The following is a 26,782-nucleotide window of genomic DNA, read 5'->3' as shown; positions in this document are numbered from 1 at the left end:
TGGTAGGCGAGACCTACAAATAAGGTATTTGTACAGCAAAATACCCATTATTAGCTATTCACGAAGTTAAATGATCTTAACATAAAATAGCATAGTGAAAAACTGATGTAAAGATTATTTCAAGTTAAAATAAATCAGTAAAACGCATTTCTTAATGAGACCTTTAACCTCAAATTCATCACCTTAGAATATTCCCAAGGCTTTGGGCTGCATCTGAAAACTTTGAAGCAGTACCCCTGCTCGCTGGGAGGTGGCTCCTGTAACTCTTTGTTAATGTAGTCTGCACCAGATGTGACGTGTACTAGTCTATATGGCTGTCACCCATTCGCATTAACATCCGTTCCTTTCTTTCCACTCCATTTGATGCAGATTCAGAGCTACTACTGCTCATTTGTCCACATTTTCTCAAACTTTTCAAGGCATTTTCTTTTTTAAATTTCTTCCTGTGTGCAAGGGAATGTCCCCCATAAAACACGGTTTAAGCCTTGTGGAGAATCTGTTATGGCAGATGTCTGTTTCTAAACCCCACTTGGTCTGCCTGTGGTGCCTGGTTTCATCTCACAACTCCGCAGCCTGCAGCGACTGTGCTTAGATACACCCCACAGCCATCTGGGAGCGGGAAGTGGTTGTTTGTAGCCTGCCACCGAAAGCATCCATGTCGATCAAAGTCACGGGGTAGATCCTGACCCCACGCCCAAAGCCATTCCCACTACAGATAGTCATCGAAGTCCAAGTCTTCAGGTACGTCCAAAAGCAAGAAGTAGTCCAAGCAGGACTTAACTCGGTTGCGCCTCTCTAAGTCCCCCGAGACCCCGCAAGGGTGTTGTCAAGTCTCTAGGACCTGCTCCCAAATTCATTCCGCAGAGTATGTTCCGGAGTTTCCTGGGCCTGTGACGACTCCACAGCAGATCTTGTAGTTCCTTGAGGCAATGAATTGCTTATTCATGTAGCTGGCTTCCCCTGGTGCTGCTTTGTGTCGCATGGAGCCGAGAGGCCACTCAACTGGGCCTCTGCCGGCAGGACCTTGCTTGGCACCAGTTGGAACCTCTACTTCCACGCCTGGATCAGAACTGACTTTGGTAAAGGAATCCACTTCCAGAGCTGCTCTTTAGACCGAACCCTGGTCTACCGATGCAGACTTCACTGACCTTGTCGGGCAACCCTTAGTGCTGTCTTACTACGAGATGGTGCAGGGCCAACCCCGTCTGAGGCTGGGCTTAACGCTGATTATTCCTTCCAATACAGACAGTGCCTCTGATTCCACCAAATGGAAGGTAACCATTTCTTCATGGCTTATTTGGCTCTGACAACGGATATGAGGAAGCAAGAGACAAAATTGCCCAACCATACAAGCATGGCCTAGAGACTTTTCCAGACTCTGTCTTCTTTTCTCCTAAATGCCTTGCTACTAAGGAAATTGCATCTTTTGCTACTATAGTACAAAGCCCTAACTGAAGCCCTTCATCCCGGCAAAATTATTTTAGAGCCTCTCCTTTCGTTTAACTAACCTCTTACAGACATACTTTTAAAGACCTGATCCAAGCCCTGTACTTGGCCTTCAGACCACAGACAGATTGCCCATTGCCATAGTCCTGCACCTGGGAACATGGACTTTCTCTCTCAACACCCTACTCCTGAGAGTTTGGTGTTGAATGCATCCGTCAGTAAAATTTAACCTAATTCCTTCTCTACTGCTCTTTCTATCAGATAGAGACTTCTAGCTGCTGATTCCTTGCCTTAGAATTTCCCCGGCGTCAGGCTGGATCCGGAATCCTTTGCTCGAGAAGTACCTCTTACAGGCGCTGTCGGGTGGCTTCATTCGGCTCTGGGTGACGTTGTTAAAGTAAATTATGACATTGTGGTCACCTATATAGGTGCCACCAAGGCATGCAGACATTCAGTTCTTTTCTTTCTGCACCAGTTGAGTGCCGATCCAGGAAGATCTACTCCTACTGTCTCTTTTTGACAGGTCTTTTTCAACTTTTTGTCGACTTGTTTCGGAATGTGTTCGAGGAAGACCGGTTTTAAACTGTGCGGCTCCTGTCACCACACCATGTCGGTCGGTTACCGATCACCCACCTCGTCTGCCTTTGGTGTCTCGAGCGCGACCACATCTCAAAGTCTGGCTCAGACGTTCGGGCCATGGCTCCGAAGGCCTTGCGGTAGCGGGCCGTGAAGCTCCTTGTGGCCCGGCAGTCTACACCATCCAGCAAGACTCCGGGAAGATCCCGCACGAAGAAGAGGAGGTTGCTGGTCCGCCCCCAGAGCTCCAAGTCCTCTTCCTCCCACTGAGGTCCTTTGGACACTCTGGTAGAGGCACAAGAAAAATAAGAAGTCTAAGCGACTGTCATCCGTTGACGAACGAGGTAAGGAACACCAACAAACTAGTTCTGCGGAGCCGGTGTTGACACAGTGCCTCCCTCCATTTTACTAGGCCTTCAGCTGCATATTTGAGCGGGCCGATGACTCTGGTAAGCCCTCAGGCCCTTTGGAGTCGGGAGGGGGCCCATCGGATTCAACGTAGTCTACTCCGGCCGCAATGCCGGTAGGCTCTCTGGAGTCCAAATCTGGGATGACTCCAGTCGTGACAACGTGACATTCCCCAGACCCGAAGTCGGTGACTACGGAACAGCTGGTGCCCACCGGCGGTTAAAGCCCCATCCTTATCCCTGATGACCCCGAGTCGTTCCTGCGCTGGTAGAGCCCAGGGGTTGTATGTTGTCGCATCAGCATTTTATTGATTTTTCAGGCACCTGAGAGGGCTGGGAGGGGTCTATTGACCCTTTGGAGCACCAGGGTGCAGAGCAGATTTATTTATTTTATTTATTTAAGAAGCTTATAAAGCGCACAGCTACCCCCGTCGGGGGTGTCCCGGCGCTACAGATTGCAAGCTAGAAAGAAATGAGCTGCTTATGAGATGGTGAACAACCAAGTTTTTAGTTTGCTTCGGAACAGAGGCTCCGAATCAATGAACCTAAGATCCAGTGGGAGGCTGTTCCAAAGTTTAGCTGTAACTACGCCAAACGCTCTGCCCCCACTCCTGGCAAGACGAAATCTGGGTACCACCAGGAGGCGTAGGCTGTTCGATCTCAGAGATCTAACAGAGTGGGAAGTTTAAGTCTCTTTCTCAAATATCCAGGGCCTAACCCGTTAAGGGCACGGAAGGCCAGGATCAAGGCTTTGAACTGGATGCGGCGGGCAATGGGAAGCCAGTGCAGTTTTTTCCGGTATAGAGCAACCGAGTGGCGGAAAGGAATATTGCCAATCAGTCTCGCCACAGCATTTTGTACTATTTGTAAACGTTCAATTTGGTAAAGGGGAGCGCCTGCATAGAGACTGTTGGCATAATCTAAATGCGACGTGATCAGGGCATGAACAATAGTCTTGCGGGAATCCAAAGGGAGGTAAGGGAAGATCTTCCTGATCATGCGTAGTTTGCCAAAGCAAGCTGATGTAACCTTGTTGATTTGAGATTTGCAGGACAGAGCATTATCAAATTGAAAGCCCAAGTTTCGAGCTGTCTGGACTGGGACCGGAGGGGGATTCAGTACAGTTGGCCACCACTGAATAGCGGGCAGCGCTGTTTTCTGATTAAAAAATAAAACCTCAGTTTTGTCGGTATTCAGTATAAGGTGGTTAGAGGCCATCCAGGAGCAGATATTACTGAGGCAGTGGCGAAAATTGGTGAAATTGGTGTCAGAGTGATCTCTAAATGAGAACACAAGCTGAATATCATCAGCGTAGGAGATCACTCTGACCCCCCCAAGATTCCACCACTTTAGCCAACGGGCCCAGATAGACATTAAAAAATAGAGGGCTCAGAGCAGAGCCCTGAGGCACTCCGCAAAAAAGAGGTTTACCCTCTGATTCAAAGGGTCGGAGAAAGACCTTCTGAGTCCGACCTGTGAGGAAAGATCTAATCCAAGTCAGCACAGTACCTCTGATTCCCGACTGCCCTAGACGATCCAGTAGTATTTAGTGGGATACTGTGTCGAAAGCGGCGGATAGGTCGAGGAGGACCAGCATGGCCTCCTCGCCCCTATCCACACACTCACGAATAGTCTCCGATACCTCTAAAAGAGCGGTTTCGGTACTATAGCCGGTTCTAAATCCTGACTGCGGGTCATGTAGCAATTGGTTGGATTCTAAATAGTCTGCCAATTGCTTCTGGGCAGCCTTTTCCAGGATTTTTGCTGGCTTTGGAAGAAGAGAAATCGGACGGTAATTGCAGAATTGTAAGGGATCCGCATCTGTTTTTTTCGGATCTATGACGTTACAACGCATACTTTTACAACGCATACCTTTACAACAAAATTTTTACAACGCAAAAACCATTACAACGCATGTATTTACAACGCATGTTTTTACAACGCAGATACTTTTACAACGCATACCATTACAACGTAAGTATTGGTAAGTATATAATAATTTTTTTTATGTAAATTAATTGAATTTAATATAATTTAATATAATTTAATTTCATTTCATTTCATTTAATTAATTTAATTTAAATTTAATTTTACTTTATTTTTACCCTGTACCCCTGTACCCCAAAAACCCAAAACTGACCCTGAACCCTAAAAATACCCTTTTACCCCAAAACCCCAAACTGACCCTGAACCCTAAAAATACCCCTGTACCCCAAAAACCCAAAACTGACCCTGAACCCTAAAAATACCCCTGTACCCCAAAAACCCAAAACTGACCCTGAACCCTAAAAATACCCCTTTACCCAAAAACCCAAAACTGACCCTGAACCCTAAAAATACCCCTTTACCCAAAAACCCAAAACTGACCCTGAACCCTAAAAATACCCCTTTACCCAAAAACCCAAAACTGACCCTGAACCCTAAAAATACCCCTTTACTCTAAAACCCAAAACTCTAAAAATACCCCTTTACCCAAAAACCCAAAACTGACCCTGAACCCTAAAAATACCCCTTAAAAAAACCCAAACATATAACATTTTAAATATAATTATATACTTACCAATACTTACGTTGTAATGGTATGCGTTGTAAAAGTACCTACGTTGTAAAAACATGCGTTGTAAATACATGCGTTGTAAAAGTTTTTGCGTTGTAAAAGTTTCGTTGTAATGGTAGTGCGTTGTGAAAGTTGCGTTGTAAAGGTTGTTTCCCGTTTTTTTCAGGATAGGGACTAACATTGCCTGTTTCCATGCCATGGGGAATTGACCCGAGCGTAACGAGGAATTCCAAATGGAAAGGAGAGGGCTGATCAGTACAGGGGCAAGATTGCCCATCACCTTAGCAGGAGCCGGATCAAGCGGAGACCCTGATTTGCATTGGATAAGTAGATTTGTGGCAATCTCAGGAGTAAGCTCTTTAAAAGAATTCAGCGAAACTTTCTGAGAGTCAGTATCACCGGTCGGAGGGGGGCCAGAACCGGTTTGAATGAGGTTAACTTAATAATTTTATCCTGAAAAAAGTCCGATAGCCCATTGCAAAGAGCCTGGCTAGGAGAACTCTGAACCATCATGGCGGGAGGGTAAACAAAGTCCTTCACTATCTTAAAAAGGATTTTAGTAGAATTCTCTGCATTCTTAATTTGCTGGGTATAAAAATCTCTCATCGTGGACCGTTTTAATTTTTGAAATTTGTTAAGGGCAGTCTTGTAAATTACTTTAGACTCAGAATCATATGTCTGCCGCCATTTGCGTTCCAACTGTTTACAGCGGCTCTTTTCCTCTCGCAAGGCGGGGGAAAAACAGGGGGCAGAGGGCCTAGATCTAGTGGAGGTGATAGGGTTTAATGGGGAAATGTCATCAATCGCAGCTAAGAGAGCGGAGTTGTATTTCGCCACTTCCTCGTTAAGGTCCTTAAAAAGAGGAACTGATGGACTGGTATGAGGAACTTGGAGAGGCCAGTGGCCTGTACACATACCCAGATACTGGCATGCTCTGTTCACCTACTGTGGCTATGGAAGAGGGGGCATCTTAAGCCATGGTGGTTAAGAGGGTCGCTGAAGTCCTTGTACTGGAGTTGCCCTCTATTCAGGTCAGAACTAATCTCCTGACCAAAGTGCTTTAACCTGGGGCGTCCACCTCTGAACCCCTATTTCCCTTCAATAACACACTTACTTATATCCTACTAGGCACATGATCCAAGCCTAGCACATGAATGAGCTCCTGTGAATAGGACAATTGTATGCTGCCATCGTCTGGCTCTGGGCGACCCAAAGTTCCTCAGCCAACACCCCACCCCTGAAAACTTGGTAGTGCAGGCTTCTACCTCCCAGGGCGCGTTCCCTTCCGCCCCTCCGAATAGGGAATCCAAGAGATTGGTAACACTTGGGAAGATTGTTTTCTTCCACTAGCCTGGCATTGCTGTCTGTGAATACTGCATTGTTATTGGGCCGTTTCTCCCATTCCCTTTGGCCGAAGGTTGTCCAAGTTCTGCCACAAGTCCCAGAGGAGGCCCGGGCTATGCTCTCCCATGCAGTTAAGAACGGGAGAAATGCAGGAAAATTCACCATCAGGTGTGGACTTGAAATGACCGATTCGCTGGGCAGAGCGAATTCATGTATGGTGGCCTTACGGCGCACCACTTCGTTCACAACATCTGGAGTCTCGGGCGATGTTGATGGTTGTCATCTGTTTGGTGAGAAGGCAGATTCGGCACTGGAACGGTTCAAGGATTCCTGCACTACAACCAGATCCTTGGGCCTTTCTACAACCCTTTGTGGCCAATCTAGCTTTTGCCCCTTTCAACAGAAGGGGGTTTCAGCCGCGCCAGCGTTCTCAGCCACCTTCTTGCACAGACTTCTCAAGTTGTGTGAGGACTTGGTCGCGGCTCAATCCGTCCTAGGAATGGAGGCTCGAAGTAGTCAACCACCCTGCAGTCGGCAGCCGCAGCCTCCTAGCAACCCTAGACTGACTCGGCAATGCCAATCCAGTGGGAGGGAGAATCCATCATCATCACCCCTGCTGGAGGTCCTTAACGTTGGACAAGCGGGTCTTGCAGATCATTCAGGAGGGCTATTCTCTGCCTTTCCTTTCTTTTTCTCCTCCTATTCCGCCAAATCAAATCGGTTGGCAGAGGATCATTTAAAATTGCTCCAAGAGGAAGTTACCGCTCAAGGCCAAGGGAGCTATAGAGAGGGTTTCAGAAGTTGGCAGCGGCTTATTCCCGCTACTTTCTGATTCCGAAGAATAAGAGGTTACGGCCCATTTTAGATCTTCTGACCATCAATCTCTTCCTCAAGAAGAAGTACAAGATACTTACTTTAGCTCAGATCTTGTCTGCCCTAGACCAAGAAGGCTGGAAGGATGCATATTTTCACATCCCCATCCTGCTGGGTCACAGGCATTACCTGCGGTTCAAGGTAGGCCATTTTCAGTTAACCGTGCTCCCCTTCGGCCTTACTCGTGCCCCTCGGGTGTTCACCAAGTTGATGGCAGTGGTCGCAGCTCATCTGTGCAGATAAGGTGTGTCAATCTTTCCCCTACCTCAACTTGCAATTGAAGGCATCCTCCTTCCAGGCTGTCGTTTCGCGCCTCCAGAATACGGCGGACCTTCTGCAGTCGCTGGGGGTCTCTCTAAGCATGCAGAAGTCACACCTGACTCCTTCTCGGATGCACCCTTTCATCAGATCTGTTCTGGACACAGTGCAGTTCCGGGCCTATCCTCCCGAGCAGAGAGTGCAGGATATTCAGGTTATGATTCCGATGGTTCGGCCTCTATCATGGATTTTGGAGAGACTGACTCTGATGCTGTTGGGCCTCATGGCCTCCTACATCCTGTTGGTAAAGCATGCTAGGTGATGTATGCGTACTCTGCGGTGGGACCTGAAGTTCCACTGGCTACAGCATCGAGGAAATCCCACAGACTTGGTCCACATCTCAGAAGGAACTGCGAAAGATCTGAAGTGGTGGTTGATGAACCGTGATTAAGTCGAAGGCAGACCCCTCTCCCTTCCCCAACCAGATCACACAGTGGTGACAGATGTTTCACTCCTGGGATGGGGCGGCCATCTGAGAGCGGTGGAGATCAGGAGACACTGGTCTGCAGCGTAGTCAAGGCTCCACATCAGTTTGTTGGTGCTTAGATTGATTCAGTTGTTATTGAAAGCATTTCTTCCCCCTGTCAAGGGGAAGTTAGTGCAGGTGTTCATGGACAACACCCCGCCATGTGATACTGCAACAAAGAGGGTGGTGTGGGGTCATGGACCCTTTGTCAAGAGGCCCTGTATCTTTGGACATGGCAGGTTCACTGAACGCCAGGGAGAGCAAACACAGCCGTCGATGCCTAGCGGATGATGTATGGCATCTCTAATCTGAGATGGTGCAAGTTCTCTTTCAACAGTGGGGAGAGCCTTGGTTAGATGTGTTTGCCTCCAAAGAGAATGCGCAATATCAGCAGTTTTGCACCCTGGAGTTTCCAAGGGGGCTATTGCTCTGCAACTCTTTTTGTAGCGAGTGGAGCTCAGGGCTGCTGTACGACTTTGGCACATAACACTTCTGTCCAGAGTTCTAAAGAAGATCAGGAGTGACTGGGCCCAAGTCATTCTTGTGACTCTGGACTGGCCAAGGAGATTCTGGTATCCAGAGCTTCTGAAAATAAGCATTGATCTTCCAATCAGGCTGCCGCTTCGGGAGGATCTTCTGTCTCCGCAGTAGGGGAGGGTTCTCCACCCGAACCTGTCAACTCTTCGTCTCCTTGCATTGAGCAGCAGGGGTTGATGGCTTTTGACCTTCCTCCCAAAGTATGCAATTTAATTTGGTGGCCAGGCGGCTCTCAGCTAAGACTGTATACGCCGGGCGTTGGCTACATTTTGTATCACATTGTACAGAAAGGTCTATTGACACACTTTCTGCTTCTGTCTACTGTACCTCTTTTCAGTCTTACCCTTGCCCAGCAGGGCTCTGGTTTGGGTACTCTAAAGGGATATCTTTCGTCACTATCTGCTTTTTTGCAGCTGCCAGACCAACTCTCTGTTTTTAAGTCTCCAATTGTAAATAGGTTCTTGAAAGGGCTGGATAACTTGTTTCCACCCACTCCCATTGTTATGCCTCAGTGGGACCTTCATTTTGACCTCACTTATCTTATGCCTGCTCCTTTCGAGCAGTTACACAATTGTGCCCTCCTGCTGCTTAGCATCAAAATGGCCTTTTGGTGGCGATAACATCTGCCTGGAGAGTGACTGAGTTGCAGGCGCTATCATATAAGCCCCCTACATGATGACTTTTCCAGATAAAGTGGTTCTTTATTCTTGCCGAAGGTGGTTACCCCATTCCATCTGAGTCAATCAATCACGCTGCCCACCACCTTTGCTCCCCGCATCCTTCTAAAGAAGAAGAGCGTCTCCACTGTCTGGGCCCAAAAAGAGCTTTGTCGTTCTACCTTTACCGCACAAAAGAGTTCCGGGTGGACAAACAACTCTTTGTTGGGTACGTGGGAGCTAAGAAACGTCCGGCAGTGCAGAAAAGGACCATTTCTTGCTGGGTCGTTCTCTGCATAAAGAACTGCAATGCTTTGGCTAAGAAGGGGCCCGTGAGGGATTAAGAGCCCATTCTACCAGGGGAAAGGCGGCGACTACAGCATTGGCTCAGATGTCCCAGTCCTGAACATATTGCAGGAATCGATGTGGGCGTCTCTGCACACATTTGCCAAGCACTAATGCCTGGACAGTCAGGTACGCAGGTACGGGCATTTTGCCCGTTTGGTCCTGCAAGACTTTCTAGTGTGAGGAATTTGCAGCCCACCACCAGAAACGTATGGCTTGGGTATCTATTCTGAGCGGAATCTGCAGCTAGAAGTCTCTAGCAGATGAACAAGTTACTTACCTTTGGTAACACATTATCTGGTAGAGACAATAACTAGCTTAGAGACCCACCCATGCCTCCCTGCTTTGCGGACTTATTTGTTAGGGCTATGGTGGCTCCCTTTTCAGGGCCCTAGTTGTGGCACAAGTCAGTTCATGCGATTCAGTGGCTAGATCCTTCCTGAAGAAGCCTATCTGAAAGAAACACGTCAGTTATAGATCCCTTACCTTAGAATCACCCCCAGGCGTCGGACTGGATCCAGAAAGTTTTTTTCATCAGCAGTATCTCTGCGCGTCGGAAGGTGGCGTCGGTCTGCTCCTCGTCTTTCATCGGCGTCGTGGTCGCCTGCATGATCTCGCGGCAGCTACTGACGTCAGTTCTTTCTTTTTCCGCGCCAGCCAGCGCAGATCCAAGAAGAGCGGTACGTCAGTCATTTTTTTACTAAGTTTTTCTCGACTTTTTGTCTGTTGTGTTTCAATTCTTCGACTCCAAACAGGTGCACGAGGGATGCCCGGTTTTAATCCCTTGGCTGCGGGGGTTAATCCCCCGCTGTGCTGGGGGCGGGGGGGCGCGCACAGCGCCCCGGTGCTGATGACGAGCTCAGCTTGTTGTCAGCCGTGGTGCTCGTGTGCTGATGACTAGCTGAGCTCGTCACGGCCACACCCGTTTCCTTAGCGGGGGAACTATCCCTGCGTGTGAGCGTTCTAACGGCCATGACGAGCTCAGCATCCGCACCCGAGCACCGTGGCTGATGACGAGCTGAGCTCATCATCCGCATGGGAGGGGTTAAGGCCTGTGGTTCCTGTAACCGGCTGATGTCGGTGACTGATCCGCACCTCGTGTGCCTCTTTTGCTTAGAGCATAACCACGACCCCAAGTCGTGCTCAGACTGTCAGTTGTTGACGCCTAAGGCTTTGCGGGAGCAGTCCCGAAAGCTGCTTGAACGACGATAGTCGGCTCCGCGCTGTTCAAGGTCCCGGTCGAGAGGGAGGTTGGGGGACCGGTTGCGGAGCCATCGCCATTCCGACCAGTCACGAAGTCTTTGCACTCGGGGTTGGGTAAGTCGAAGCATAAGAAGTCGAAGAAGCATTGACGCTCTTCGACTTCTCGTCGGTCGGCCGACCTGACGAGGGCCGCACGTGGTGCCCCTCCCGCTGCTCCACGACTCAGAGCTTCCCTCCCTTTCCGGGGCCCGAAGCGACACCCACCCAGCTTCGTACGGTCTATGAGGCGATGCATGCCATATTTGGGCGTACCGACCCCATTGGCGCACCTTCGGGCCCTGCGGACTTGGTTGGGGGGGTCCCAGGTATTTGCCGCCGCCGGCTCCGACGCCGCAGGTCCCACTTGTATCAAGGCCTGGGGCCGGAGCGGCATCAGTCGAAGCCGGTTCCGACGCTGATGTCCCTGTGTTCCACCCTGGCCAATTTCAGTTTGTTTGGCAGCCAGAGGAGGGTGAGGAGGACTGGGAGGGGTCAGGTGACCCTTTAACTGACCAGCTAGAGACTGAGCAGGACTGGAGAAGAGGACCTGGGGATGCCAGTGGTCTTGACACTTCACCCGACCTTGGCATGTTGTCTCCTCCTACCGTGGCTCTGGAGGAGGGAGCGTCATATGCTGTTGTGTTGCGTAGGGCGGGCGAGGCTCTCAACCTCGAACATCCTACAGTGGCGGTCAGGACTAACCTCCTGACTGAGGTGCTTCAACCGGCAGTGAGCTCCTCAAAGCCCCTGTTTAATGAGGCCCTCACCCACGTCCTTTTGGGCATGTGGCCCAGGCCCAACAAGGGGGCTCCCGTGGACAGGATTGACCGCCCGACGCCACCACCCGGGCGACTCCACTTTCCTCTCCCAGCACCCCACCGTGTGTAGCTTGGTAGTCCAAGCCTCCACCTTCAAAAGCGCCTTCCCTACCGCTCCACCGGAAAGCGAATCCAAGAAGCTGGACCACCTTGGCAAGAAAATGCTCTCTTCCGCCAGCTTAGGACTGGGGTCCGTAAACACCTTATGTCTCTTAGGACGTTATTTGCACTCTGTGTGGGATACAGTGACATAAGTGCTCCCTCAGTGTTCAGAGGCGGCCCGGGCAGTGCTGTCTCAGGCTGTTGCCACCGGGAGAGATGAGGCGAAGTTTACGATCCGTTGTGGGCTGGACACCGCCGACTCTATGGGCAGGATCATTTCAACATGGGTAGCGCTTCGCCGCTACGCCTGGATGAGGTCCACTGGCTTTTCAGGGGGTGTCCAGAACACTCTGATGGACATGCCTTTTGATGGCCGTCACCTTTTTTGCGACAAAGCAGACAACGCCCTAGAGCGCTTCAAGGACCCACAGGTCCTTGTGCCTCTCCTCCCGCCTGGTGCGGTCTGCTTTTCACCCCTTTCTTTGCTACCAAAGGGTTGCCCTGCCACGTCACACCCATGGCCACAGGCTGCAGCAAGTTACCCAGTCTTTGCGCGGCGATGGACGTAGAAACCACAAACAAGGTTCCGCGGGCCAATCCACCAACCCATCATCCCCCACTCCCCCACCACACCCTCTACAGCAGCCTCCAAACCCTCCTAGTCCGTCCTTTCTGGCCCATCAAATGCCATTGGGTTGCAGGATTGGCCATCACCTCCCCCACTGGCGCACCATCACTTCAGACAGGTGGGTTTTGCAGATAGTACGAAGGGGATACTCCCTCCCTTTCAAGACTACCCCTCCAGCCATGCCACCTCGTTACAACTGCATGTCGGAGGATCATCTGGCACTTCTTCAGCAGGAAGTTACAGCTCTCTTGGCCAAGGGAGCCTCATCACTTTCCTGTCCCAAAAGTAGGTTGTGGTTGCTAATCTCACTACTTTTTGGTTCCCAAGAAGGACAAGGGGCTGCGTCCTATCTTGAACCTCAGGGAAGTCAATCACTTCCTCCAGAAGGAGAAGTTCAAAATGTTGACGCTTGCTCAGGTCTTGTCTGCCCTCGACCTGCAAGACTGAATGGTGGCGTTGGACTTGCAGGATGCTTATTTTCACACCCCTTTCTGCTGGCCCTCTGGCGTTTACCGTGCTCCATTTTGGCCTTACCAGCGCCCCTCGGGTGTTCACGAAGGTGATGGTGGTGGTCGCAGCTCACCTGCGCAGATCAGGGGTCTGTCTTCCCCTATCTCGACGACTGATTGTTGAAGGCGGGATCGCCCCAGGCAGTCGTTTCCCACCTCCAGACCTCGTCCGACGTCCTGCATTTGCTGGGGTTCGCCGTCAATGTGCCGAAGTCGCACCGGATTCCCTCTCAGAAGCTCCTCTTCATTGGAGCGGTTCTGGACACTGCACAGTTTGGTCTATCCTCCCAAACAGCCAGTCTGGGACATCTGGGCTATGATTCCTATCTTTCAGCCCTTGTCCTGGGTTTCGGTCAGAATAACCCTGAGGCTACCGGGCCTCATGGCCTCCTGTATCCTGCTGATCAATCATGCAGAGGTGACATATGCAGGCTCTGCAGTGGGACCTGAAGTTTTGCAGCGTGAATCTTTCTGGATTCACTATGCTGTGCATTATTCCGCGGTCTTGTGGTTGGGTCCGGATTCGTAGTCTTTTCTTTGTTTTTTGGGGTTTTTTTTCGTACCCCAGGTGGGCGTCGGCGTCACACCCCCTTGGGTGCATTTCCGGAGACGTCGGCATGCTTCCTGCGGAAGCTCCCACTCTTGGGCGCCATCTTCAGATTCTTTTTTTCCGCGGTCGGGTCTGGATCGTTCCCGTTTGGGCTCCAGACATTTTTGGAGAAAGAAGAAGGAAAATACAGAAATTGGAAAGAAAAATCATCTGAAGACTCCAGGAGACTTCATCGACCAAGAGCCAGCAAAGGAGAAGGAGAATTCATCGAGATCTTCGACGAACGTCGACGAACACACGACCAGGGAGGCCCTGAGCGCTCGATGATGGACAACACGCGGTTCAAGTTCTGCCGTAACTGCCACCACAAGTACGCGCAGAAGGACCAGCACCCGGTTTGCAACCTTTGCCTACCGGTAAATCACGGAAGCGAGGATTGCAACGCCTGCTCCGCCTTCGCCCCGAAGACCCTTCGTGTGAGAGAGAGACGGAGGGTAGCGCACGCCGCCCTGCAGGGGAAGGCCCCGACTCCATCCCTCTACGAGCTGGGGATGTCCTCCGAGGAAGAGGACAACGCTGCCGCTGAAGACGACAGCTACACGGTCGTAGAGACCGATTACACCAAGACTTCTGATAAGGTAGGAGACTCTCCGGCCCCCAAGAACCCGAGAGACTCTGAGTCTCGAAAAAACGAGGGCAAGGCCCCGAAAGCACCGGAGCCAAAACACCTGGCACCCGCGACTACTCACAGGCCCAGCGGATCCTCTGAGAAGGAGTCCCCGGCGCCGAGAGCTGTTGAACAGCAAAAGTCGTCGAAAATCGTCCCCGAAAAGGATCGATCGACGCCGAGGGAGAAGGACCCTGAGGCACCGACGCCGACCAGAGATTCGGTTCGGCGTCGAAGCCTCCGGCACCGAAAAGCACGGCGCCGAGCCAACCGCCGAAAAGAGCGGCCGAACCATCCAACGCGGAACACGCAGCCGAGATGGAGAAAAAGAGAAGGCGCCTCGAGGCCGAAATGGAAAACATCTTGCAGCGGAAGAAAGAATTCGACGCAAAGAGGAAAACCTTCACGATTCCACACACGACCAAGCCACCAGTGGTGGAGGTGGTCGAGGAGGAAGACGAGGTCGCCGAGGAACAAGACCCGGACGTCGAGGTGGTCGACGACCAGGAAGATGACGAGAGTCCCTACTATAGTTACAACTATGGGGAGGAAGAGGACAGCAGGACGGACGCCGAGTCGGCCCCCTCTGACTTACAGGAGGTGGATTACCTAGATGTCGACACCGACAGCCCAGAGGAGGCGGTCGACACATATCCCTCGAGGCCCTCGCCGCCGGACATCGGGGCCTACAACTCGGTGATAAAGTCTGCCGCAGCAGCATTCAAACTCAAGCTCGACGAAGAGAAGCAGAAAGCAGACTTCCTTCTAGAGACATTGCTCCCCACACAAACAAGGAGCCAGTACCTACCAATGCTCGACAGCGTCGTGGCTCAGGGGAAGGAAGCATTCAGGGAACCCGCAACATGCAAGGCAGTAACTCCCAGAACAGAGAAGAAATAAGCATTCCTCAAAGGACCCACCCTACATTCAGGGCATGGTCTCCGCAGACTCCATTATCACGGCCACAGCAAGAAAGAGGGCTAACGTGCCCACTACTTCTGGACCACCACCGGATAAGGAGAGCCATAGGATGGATCTGGTGGGCAGAAGGATCGAACGGAATGCCGCGACCCACTGGCACATGGCTAATTCCAACGCCCTAATAAACAGGCACATGTACCAGATCATGGAGGAACTGGGGCAGTTGGTGAAGGACCTGCCCCAGGATGCCAGGCAGAAGGCCGAAAAACTAGTTGAAGAAGGGAAGAACACGGCAAATTGTTGCCTAAAGACGGCCCTGGATGGAGCAGACACCTCCAGCAGGCTCATGATGATGGGTGTCACTGAAAGAAGACACGCCTGGCTCAGGATTTCAGGTTTCAAACCTGAGGTGCAACACAGCATCCTGAACACACACCGTTCAACGGCGATACGCTTTTCGGAACAACAGTTGATGAGAAGCTCAGTCAACTAAAAAAGGATAACGAAACAGCAAGGTCCATGGGAGCATTGCAGTTCAGAGGCAAGAAAAGGGGCACCCCGTCACGGAGGCCTGGCGGGAGAGGTGGAAACCAGCCAGGTACATCACACCAGGCTTTCCAACAAACGCACCAGGCAGACTCGCAGGGTCAGCAGAAGCAGTCCTGGCAGTACCAACAAAGAGGCCAGTCCTTTCGAGGGAGAGGAAATGGACGTGGACAGAATAGAAGAGGGGGACAGCAGCCCACTTCTAAGTGACTTCAAAAAACTCCGTGTGCCCACCCTCCGAAAAGATCCCAGGGGGCAGCACGTACAGAGGGATCAAGACAGGCTAGACATCTACGACCACATAACACCAGTGGGAGGAAGATTAAGATTTTACCTCCAAGAATGGAGAGAAATCACATCAGACAAATGGATCCTCAACATCATCCAATTCGGATACTGCATAGAGTTGGAGGGGAGGCCAACAAGCAGAAAACCAAAAAGAAAACCACTAGCAAGCAAACAGCTAGAGCGTCTTCAGGAAGAAGCAAAGGAACTCCTGCGGAAGCAGGCCATAGAACGGGTACCCTTCAAGGGAAGAAACAAAGGAATATACTCAACGTACTTCCTGGTACCAAAAGTAGACTAGACAATGAGACCCATTCTGGACCTAAGGTTCCTGAACAAATTCATAGGAACGCAAAAATTCAAAATGACCTCCCTGCAAGAGGTGCTCCCGCAATTGCAGATCGGGGACTTCATGGTCACGATAGACCTCAAGGACGCCTACCTGCACATCCCAATGAACAGAAAGCACAAGCATATGCTCAGGTTCACCATCGAAGAAAGCCACTACCAGTTCACGACACTAGCCTTCGGGCTAAAATCCGCACCAAGGGTCTTCACAAAGTGCCTCGCAGAAGTCGCAGCGCACCTACGAAGGCAGGGAATACACGTATACCCCTACCTGGACGACTGGCTGGTGAAAGCAAACTCATACCAGAAATGCAAGCAGCACGCAGATACAGTGACGAGCACGCTCATAAGCCTGGGGTTCTCCATCCATTGGAAGAAATCATCAATGGAGCCGGAACAAGTGAAGATCTTCCTGGGAGCACAGATCAACACCTTACAGGGCAAGGTGTTCCCCAGCGAGAAGAGGGCGAGGGCGCTGGTGAAGGAAACTCGCCTCTACCGGAAGGGACAAGCTCGGACAGTGAGGACTGCGAGCAAGATCATGGGGATGATGGCATCATGCATCCACCTGGTACCAAATGTACGTCTCCACATGAGACCCATTCAAGAATGGCTACAGGAGCAATGGTCACAAGCTGCAGGCAGTTGGGAGGATCTAGTGGTTGTAACGCACGCAGTGCAGAAGGAGATGACATGGTGGACCATGGAGAACATAACAAGGGGAAAGCCTCTAACGCCCCCAACGCCAACAGTGACCATCACCACAGACGCATCCCTGAAGGGATGGGGCGCTCACATGGAGGAGCTCAAGGTGAGGGGACTGTGGACGCCAGCAGATGCGACAAAGCCCATCAATTACCTAGAATTGAAGACAATCTTCCTTGCACTGAAAGCTTTCCAAACAAGACTGTACAAGCACATGGTGTTGCTACAAACAGACAACACCACCGCGATGTTCTACATCAACAAGCAGGGTGGCACACAGTCAGCCCCGCTTTCAACGCTGGCGCAGGAGATATGGAGATGGGCCATCCCTCTCAAGATAGGCCTGCTAGCCATACACCCACCAGGGAAGGACAACATACATACAGGCAGACTGGCTCAGCAGACAGACATCGGCATCCCACGAGTGGGAGCTCAATGCTCAAGAGACAAGGTGGCTGTTCGACAGATGGGGAACACCATCAGTGGACCTGTTTGCCACACGCCGGAATGCAAAATGCCAAAACTTCGCATCCAGACAGCCCGAGGAGGGGTCCCTGGGGAATGCCCTATGGATAGATTGGTCAAGGACATTTGCTTACGCCTTTCCCCCGATACCACTGATGCACAGAGTGCTGAGCAAGTGCAGAGCGAGCAACATGACCCTGATACTGGTCGCGCCACAGTGGGCCAGGCAGACATGGTACTCGCAGATCATGGAGATAACAGTGTGCACCCCACAGATTCGGCAAGAGGAAAGACCTACTCTCCATGCAGAACGGAGAGGTGCTACACCCAGAGCCAGAGAGCCTGAGCCTAGTAGCGTGGCTCCTGAGGACATAGAGTTCGCACATTTGAGACTGCCAGAAAGCACCCTGAGGGTCCTTCGGGAGGTACGAAGGCCCAGCACTCGGAAGTGCTATGTTGCAAAATGGAAAAGATTCACAATGTGGTGCAGAAAAGAAGGACTTCACAAAAAAATGAAGAAAGACTCCACGGTGCTAAAGTACCTGACGCACTTGCTGGAGAAGAACCTTAGCTCATCCTCGTTAAGAGTTCACTTGGCAGCGATAGTCGCCTACACAAGGGGAGAAACGTGCAGGAGTTTCTTCACATCACAGGTGGTGAAGAGATTCCTGGAAGGAGCGAAAAGGATCGCACCACCCAAGCGGGTGCCGCCACCTGCATGGAACTTGAACATAGTCCTAACGAAACTCATGAAAGAGGCCTTTGAACCACTTCACAAGGCCTCCCTAAAGATGCTAACTATGAAAACAGCTTTCCTGGTTGCAATAACGTCCTTACGCAGAGTAAGCGAGCTTCAGGCGCTGACGCTACAAGAACCCTATATACAAATACACAATGATAGGGTTGTGATGAGGACGACTGACCCACACTTCATGCCGAAGGTGGTGTCCAAATTCCACATGAACCAGTCTATACAGATACCGAGTTTTTTCCAAAAACCAACCACTAGCGCAGAGCGAGCCCTGCACACCCTGGACGCCAGAAGGGCAGTCATGCACTACATTGAGAGGACGAAGGGACACAGGAAAACAAAACAGTTCTTTGTGTCCTTCGCCAACAGTTTCATGGGCAAGGCAGTAACCAAAGAGACTATTGCACGATGGATCACACAAACAATTCAACTCTGCCACAAACGTGCAGGACAAGAACTAGCAGAGGGGACACGTGCCCACTCCACTAGGAAAAAGGGTGCTACAATAGCCTTCCTGGCTAACACACCCATACAAGACATATGCCTTGCGGCAACATGGGCTTCGGTGCACACGTTCACGAAGCACTACTGTGTGGATATACAGATGAACAAGGAAGCACAAGTCGGACAATATGTGCTCCAGCACATATTCAATAACCAACGCTCCTCTTCCACCCAGCCGCCACAGAGATGAGAAACCGCTACAAAATCTATGCACAGCATAGTGAATCCTGAAATATTCATGCTGCAAAACGAATAGTTTTCTTACCTGTCGGTGTAGTTTTGCAGCTTGAAGATCTTTCTGGATTCACTAGCGAACCCACCCACCTCCGCCAGAAAGATGAGGCTGGAGAGGGAAGAGGTGGTTAAAAAAAAAAAAGGGACTTTAAAAGTACAAAGCCGTAAAATATCACCTATATAGAACATTGCCATTACTTCGGAAACGAAAGAAACACGGAAAAAAAGAACCCGAAGATGGCGCCCAAGAGTGGGAGCTTCCGCAGGAAGCATGCCGACGTCACCGGAAATGCACCCAAGGGGGTGTGACGCCGACGCCCACCTGGGCTACGAAAGAAGAAAAAAAAAACAAAGAAAAGACTACGAATCCGGACCCAACCACAAGACCGCGGAATAATGCACAGCATAGTGAATCCAGAAAGATCTTCAAGCTGCAAAACTACACCGACAGGTAAGAAAACTATTCGTTCCAGTGGGCGCAGCATATGGGGAATCGGTCCGATTACGTCCAGATCGCGGAGGGCACTGCTCAACAACTGCAGTGGTGGCTCACGAACCAGGATTGGGTCAGTGGGAGAACCCTAGCCCTTCCCCAACCAGAATTCAGAGTGGTGACGGATGCCTTCCTTATGGGATGGGGCGGCCACATGGGAGAGGCAGAGATCAGAGGCCTCTGGTCTCCAGCGGAGTCTGGGCTCCACATCAACCTGCTGGAGCTTCGGGCGATTCATCTTGCACTGAAAGCATTCCTTGTCTCTGTCCGGGGAAGAGTAGTGCAGGTGTTCACGGACAACACCACCGCCATGTGGTACTGCAACAAACAGGGCGGGATGTAGTCGTGGACCCTATGTCAGGAGGCCTGTCGCCTCTGGACAAGGCTGAACATCAAGGCATTTCCTTGGTGGTTGAAAACCTGGCAGGTTCTCTGAACGCCAGGGCGGACAAACTCAGCCGCAGGTGCATGATGGAGTCTTCAGTCGGAGGTGGTGCAAGGTCTCTTTCAACACTGGTTTGGTTAGATCTATTCACAAACGAAGAGAACGCGCAATGTCTGCAATTCCGGGCATTGGAATTTCCAAGGCGGCACTCGCTTGGCGACACTTCATCGCAAGTGGAGTTGCGGTCTGTTGTACGCATTTCCGCTTATACCACTACTGCCCAGAGTGCTGAAGAAGGTCAGGTGCGACCGACACCCAGATCCCCTTTCTGCCTTTCTTTCTGAAGTGCTCTTGTTCCTTCTCTCTTTAGCCCGGCAGGGCTGTGCTCTGGGCACTATCAAAGGCTACCTTTCTGGCATCTCTGCTTTCCTTCGGCTGCCAGATCAGCCTTCTCTTTTCAATCCCCCAGGTAGTTAACCGTTTCTTGAAAGGCGTTCCTCCAATTCTGTTTGTTGTGCCTCAGTGGGACTTGAATCATATGATGACTTATTTGATGTGCGCTCCCTTTGAGTCGCTTCATAATTGTCCTTTACGTCTTCTAACTCTTAAGACTGCTTTCCTGGTAGCCATCACTTCTGCTAGAAGGGTGAGTGAGCTCCAGGCTCTCTCCTCAAAACCTCATTTCCTGACTGTCCATCCGGACAAGGTGGTTCTCAGGACCCGTCCATCCTTTCTTCCTAAGGTGGTCACTGCCTTCCTCATTGGGCTGACCATTACTTTGCCCACCTTCTTTCCGTCTCCGCATCCTTTAAAGGAAGAAGAGAGGCTCCACCGCCTGGACCCAAAACGTGTACTCTCCTTCTATCTGGATCGCACAAAACCGTTCCGGGTGGATGATCAACTGTTTGTTGGCTACGTGGGTGCAAAGAAGGGTCGGGACGTACACAAACGCACCATTTCTTGATGGGTCATGTTGTGTATTAAGGCTGGTTACTCTCTAGCTAAAAGGTAGCCTCTAGTGAGGCTGCTCACTCACTCCACCAGGGTGACAGCAGCCACTACTGCCTTGGGAAGAAGAGGGCCTCTAAATTACAACTTTCAGGCGGCCAAATGGGCATCACTGCACACGTTCACCACACACTACTGCCTGGACAGCCATGTCCGGAGAGACTGCTTCTTTGGCTGTTCTGTTCTCCAGGACATTCTGTTGTGATCTTGGTTCGGAGACACACCACCAGGGTTGGTATTGCTGGGGTATCTATTCTAAGGTAAGGAATCTATAACTAACTTGTTTCTTTCAGGTGCAAAAGTTACTTACCTTCAGTAACTATATATCTGTAAGAAACATTAGTTAGCTATAGATTCCTTACCGCCCCGCCCATCCTCCCCGTTCTGCGAACTGATTTCTAGGGTTGAGGGTATCCTTTCAGGGCCCTAGTTTTGTGCACCAATGATCAGTGTCTTGCATGGCTCTGCATTTCTGGCGCGGAAAGTCGTGTACAGAACTGATGTCCGCGCGCAAGGACGGCGTCTAAGTAGCTGCCATGACGGCAACCACGACGCAGACGATAGACGCGGAGCCGACCAACGCCACCTTCCGACGCGCAGAGGTTCTGCTGACGAAAAAACTTTCCAGATCCAGTCTTACGCTTGGGGATTATTCAAAGGTAAGGAATCTATAACTAACTAATGTTTCTTACAGATATATCGTTACCGAAGGTAAGTAACTTGTGCGTCACATCCTTTCACAAAGTAAACACAAGGTGATAGACGGAGCGCTGAAACCTTTCAGACACTCACGCCCAGTCATAGATCTGGGTTAAATCCATCATCGTTCTTTAGCTCACTTCGCCACCCCAGTTCAGACCCAGCCATATGCAAATCAGTCTTGACCCTGTTCCTCATGGGAACAGTCCAACCCGAACTACTAAGCCAGGTTTTCACTGGACCGGAAACAAGCATTCTGGGACTGGTTTCGGGCTAACAGCCCTCATCTACCAGGCTACCTTGAATCCAGTGGCAAAGTGAGCAAGACCTCTATGTCTGGGCATACCCTGCCAACTTAGGGCGAACAAAGCAAACACAAGATGATGATGGATGGAGTGCTGGAACTTTTCAGACACCCCCAGTCACAAATCTGGGTTGAATCTATCATCGTTCTTTAGCTCACTTCGCCACCCAAGGTAAAACCGAGCCATATGCAAATCAGTCTTGACCCTGTTTCTCATGGGAACAGGTCCCTAGTTGTCTAAACACACGACTGTCGGTCAACTTTATGGCTCTGTGCTTCTGGCGTGGAAGTCTTGAAAAGTACTGACATTAGCCTGCCAAGGTGGCGCCTATATAGGCGAGGAGGACGTCACGATTACGAAGATGACAACGTCACTTGGAGTTGACCAATGCCACCTATCCGTGCGCAGGAATACTGCTCAAGAAAAATCATCTGGATCCATCCTGACACCTGGGAAGTTCACGGGTAAGGAAGGAATCTGAGGCTACATCATGACTCTACCAGATAAGGCGTTACCGAAGGTAAATAACTTGACTGTCTCTACTAGGTAAGGGGTTCCCGAAGGTAAGTAACTTATCCATTCTGGAAAAAAGGTTGACCATGAAACGGTTAATCCTTAGATGTCTTGGAAAACGGATGACAATTCAGAAATTGTGGAAGGCAAGGTCACTTGTCCTTTTACGCAAGGCCCCCTTTTTTGCCCTTACAAGGCAGTTTTTAACAGATTAGCAACAAATACAGCAGAGACTGCAAAAGCCACAGAACAGCAACAATAACACAAGCATTTACAATGCAATAGGTCTCGCATTAGGAAAGTTTGAGCTATTGGTATTGTAAATGACAGATTTTTTATTTATGTTTTGTTTTTGAAAATAGCTAAATTAATAGCTTTGTTATTTACAATGCTAATAGTTATAACTTTCGCGAATGTGACACCTATAGCATTTGTAATGCAATAGGTGTTGTATTTACGTGACTTCCATGTATTGATATTACAAATAACAATGGCTTTTATTCTGTTTTGTTATGCTATGCTGTTTTGTTAAACAATGCTATGTTTTTGTTTTTTTGTTCTTCAAAATTTCCTTGGCGTGAGGGTCCCGCAGTTCCCCTTTAGTTATTAATCAGGCTCGCTTGCGACACAACACACATTCAGACCCTTCCTTTACGCCCTACCACTTTCAAATGTCACCAGCCGCCACTGCTAAGCTTGCACTCACAGAAGGCACAAACAAAGTGCGTTTACTTCAGAAAATAGCAGTTGATACAAGTGGTATCATTTGAAACTGCCCACTAATGCCATAAGCACGATAGAAGAACAAAAACTTGCGAACCCAAGGAGGAGGACCAAAGGAAGTTTCAGACGGTACAAACTACAAGCCTTGTGAAGAATGTCAAGATGAGAAGAAAGAAGACAAAGACTAAGGTGCCAGGAGCTGGAAGTAGCTGATGAGGGAGGAGCCTTTAGCTGTGCATAGGCACCAGGCAGCCTTTTTGAAACTTGTTTTGATGACCTAATAACGTTCTACTATAGTGTCTTATAGCCAGCACATCGAACCTGCTTTTTAAAACAAGACCAGTATTGCCTTCACTATCTCTGTACCGTATATGTAAAAAAAAAAAAAAAAAATCTTTTGAAATTAAATAAATAAATAAATAGTGCAGCAGAGGGGGACGTGGGGCAGAACGGGTCCAACTGGACTCAGGGACATAATTTCTGCTTGCATGAGGGCACGTGACACCCTTGCTTTGCCACTGCTGGAGACCCTTCCTAGTCTAAAGAATCAGAATACACTGCACTGTTTAAATCAAAAGCATCTAAAGAGTTGTTTGAGATCGACAGCCGAAAGAAAGTAAGGTAAGTCCATGAACAGGATCCCGGGACGGCTTCTGCGTTCTGCGTGTGCATGTGTCTGCCCTGCGGTTGCTTTCTGGCGAGGAGGCTGCAGTCCTTTCGGAAGCGCCGGATTCCAGAAGAATGGAAATGGTAGCCAGATGCTAGGGGCGCGACCCGATGGAGACTGATATTGCCAGACACCTACTCACCGTCTGATGTCAGCCCTGGGGAGCGCTCGCGCTGGTCTCCGCGTGCCTCGGCCATGACTTTCGTTCCTGCGTTACTCATTCTCATGAACGCCTGTCTGCGCTCCGGGGGAGCCAGCGTTCGGGAGAACAAAACGCCGTGCCCAGTTTCTTTTGTGTGATCTTAATTCTGTTTACATGTGCACAATGCGCAGTACAAACCGCATAAGTATGAATATCAAAGCCAAGGGCAAGACCTCCCCGAAGAAAGTGCCTCGCCGTCACATCGCGTCATCATGTCTCCTTACCAGTCGGCATGACAGTCACAATCATTGTCCGCTTTAGCTGTTACCTGCAAGCTGTATCTCTTCTCTGGTTTCAAGCATTCCTATTTATCAACAGACTTGAAAATATCTCATTCGGCAGCAGAATTTTGGAATCCCTGCCCCTCCTCACTTATGTGACCTGAAGACACACACCTAAACCCTTTTTAAGAAGTCAGCAGTAAACTGCACGGCGCTTGAGAGCAGCCCGAAGAAACACAAGCAGCACCCAAACACCTCTGTAGGGAACCATTGTCGTCACTCACCCGTGTCCGGCATTGTCTGCTTCGTGACCGAAAGAGCGAGCGGAAGTCAGGCAGCCTTCGTTGGGATGTGGGCGGGGCCTGCAAAGACACAGGAAGGAACTGCCAGGAGAACGTCCTGGAACCCTGCACGCTGAATGCTGGCTGCCGAGGGACACGTGGAAAGCGCCCGGTGAGTGGAGGGGGGGGGGGGGGGTACGCGCGTGTGTCTGTGTGTGTTCGAGTGTGTCTGCGTGTGCCTGTCTGTGTGCGCGTGGGTCTGTTTAAGGGGGGGTGCGTGTGTGTATGCAGTGTGTGTGTGTGTGCCTGTGTATGCGTGTGGCTGTGTATGTGCGCATGCGTGAGTGTGGCTGTGTGAGTGTGTTTGCGCATGGGAATAAGAGGCACGAGAGGGGCACGGCGCCGTGCGCGCCCACGAGGTGAAATCTGCGCTCGTGCCCCTCTCGTGTCTACATTCCCAGATACGGGCAGCAATAGGTCTCGAGCAGACTCTGCTCGACCTAATAAATCAAAGAAGAAAAGGAAGCCAGTCCTTTAAATGTCTCTAAGTGAGGTCGAGCTTGACTTCCTACTCGAAGTATGCTCCCTAACTCAGATGCCAGTAGGGGGCAGGATGTCATTGTTCAAAGAAAACTAGCCACATATTGTATCAGAGAGGTATTGTAATATTTCATCATGGTCATACTCCAGAGTTTTTTTTTTGTTTGTTTAAAATTTCTTTATTGAGAGTTTTGTTTTTTATTCAATTGCACTTGGTACATCATTGTAGGTTTACGATTAATACATTCTGTCCGGTGTGTATGGGTATTCTGGCAATTTAAACATGTTATGGAACGACTCGTACATTATATATTTCGTGATACAGGTACGAAACCTGCTCATTCTCCAGAGTTAATGCGAAAACCACCAGTTGTTCTACCAAAGAAAGATGAATACAAACATCTGCTTAATTGCTATTGGAGATTGATTAAGGTAGGAGCAATAGAGGAGATACCAAATGGAGAAAAATCATAGGAGTTTTACTAAAGATTTTGTTCTAATTTTCAGTTCAGGAGATTGGCGACCAATCCCGGACCTGAGGAATCTCAGCAAGTACTTGAGGACTCTGGGTTTCCATATGGTTACTCCGCAAGAGATTTTGACCGTTTTGATAGGAGATTTCTTAGCATCCATGGATCTGTAGATGCTTATTTCAATATTCTTTAACATGCAAAACACAGAAGATTCCTCCAGTTCAAGGTGGCAGGTTGCCATTTCCAATTCAGAGCCTTACCCTTTGACCTGAAATCTGCTTTGCAGGTTTTCACCAAATGCCTGCCACCGGTGGTAGCATTTTTAGCGTAAAGAGGAGGTATGGTATATACATACCTAGACGACTGGTTAATATGAGCAAGTGCCTATGCTCAAGTAAAAGATAACTCAACCTCATGAAGGTAACTATTCTATTCTGGCGTTATTGTAAAGCACGTAGCTACCCAAACAGGCCTCACAGCAAAAAAGGACAAAACATCTACCAGCTTGCTAGATGTACTTAAAATGAGTGGCGAGCTAAAAAAAAGATGAGTTTTAAGGAGCTTCTTAATACTGAATTTAGTTTGGTTCATCCTGATGACAGTGGGGAATGTGTTCCAAAGTTTAGGGACAAGGCAAGCGATTGAGCGACCCCCGCATCTTATCTTGTTAACCTTAAGGACTGTCAGCGGCTGTGGATTCCAGGACCGTAGATATCTGGGAATGTAAAGATTGAGTAGTTGCTGCATGAGCAAAAGGCCTCTCCCATGCAAGGCCCGATGGTCATGCCATAGCGCCTTAAAGTGAATTATTTTTTCCTCCGGAAGCCAATTCATGGGCAGCTAAAGCTGGTGCAGCTGACTGGTTTCAGGATTTTCTGAAGAATGCAAGGTGACACGTTCTGGATGCCTTGTAGTCTTTATTACCGCATACTTGGGGCTTCCCATATAGAGAGAGCTTCCATAATATAGGTGAGAGTTAATCATTCCCTGCTTTACCACTTTACTAGATGGTGGTGCTAGCCAATGTAGCAGTTTTCATAGCATTGTCAGAATTTCAAAACCGGTCCCAGCCACTTTCCTGGTCTGAGTTTCCATGGAAATTCATCATCAACCCAGAAACCCAGGTTTTTGACTGCTCGGGCGGGTTGAGGAAGCTCTCCAAGGTTGTTTGGCCACGAAAGGTCTCTCTTACGACTAGTAGTTCAGTCTTTTCTGCGTTAAATTTTAGGCTACTTGATTACCTGCTTTAGGAGTTGGTTGGATGTTTGCCCTGTTTCTGGCATGAGAGATATGATGAACTGTGTCATTAGAAGAGGGGGAACCTGGTAGCCCATTGGCTACCAACTGCATCCTGCCCTGATGGCACTTTCAGAGCATAAGTAGGGCACCCGAAACGCAGATCTCGACTGGATTGGAAGAAGTACCAAGGTAGAACTGCGCTGCTGCACCAAGGAAACGACCGAGAGACTGCA

General features: G+C 49.9%; 1 protein-coding gene across 5 annotated transcripts in view; it reads left to right on the top strand.

The window, feature by feature from the left end:
* The window catches only part of LOC144818631 (poly [ADP-ribose] polymerase tankyrase-1), a 682,266-nt gene that overhangs the window by 546,688 nt on the left and 108,796 nt on the right, over positions 1-26,782 (top strand). The window lies entirely within an intron of this gene.

The sequence above is a fragment of the Lissotriton helveticus genome, chromosome 2_1 (genome assembly GCF_964261635.1).
Source record: "Lissotriton helveticus chromosome 2_1, aLisHel1.1, whole genome shotgun sequence".
In the NCBI taxonomy this organism is placed as follows: domain Eukaryota; kingdom Metazoa; phylum Chordata; class Amphibia; order Caudata; family Salamandridae; genus Lissotriton; species Lissotriton helveticus.
The sequence above is the reverse complement of the archived record's forward strand: the minus strand, read 5'-3'. Positions and strand labels throughout refer to the sequence as shown.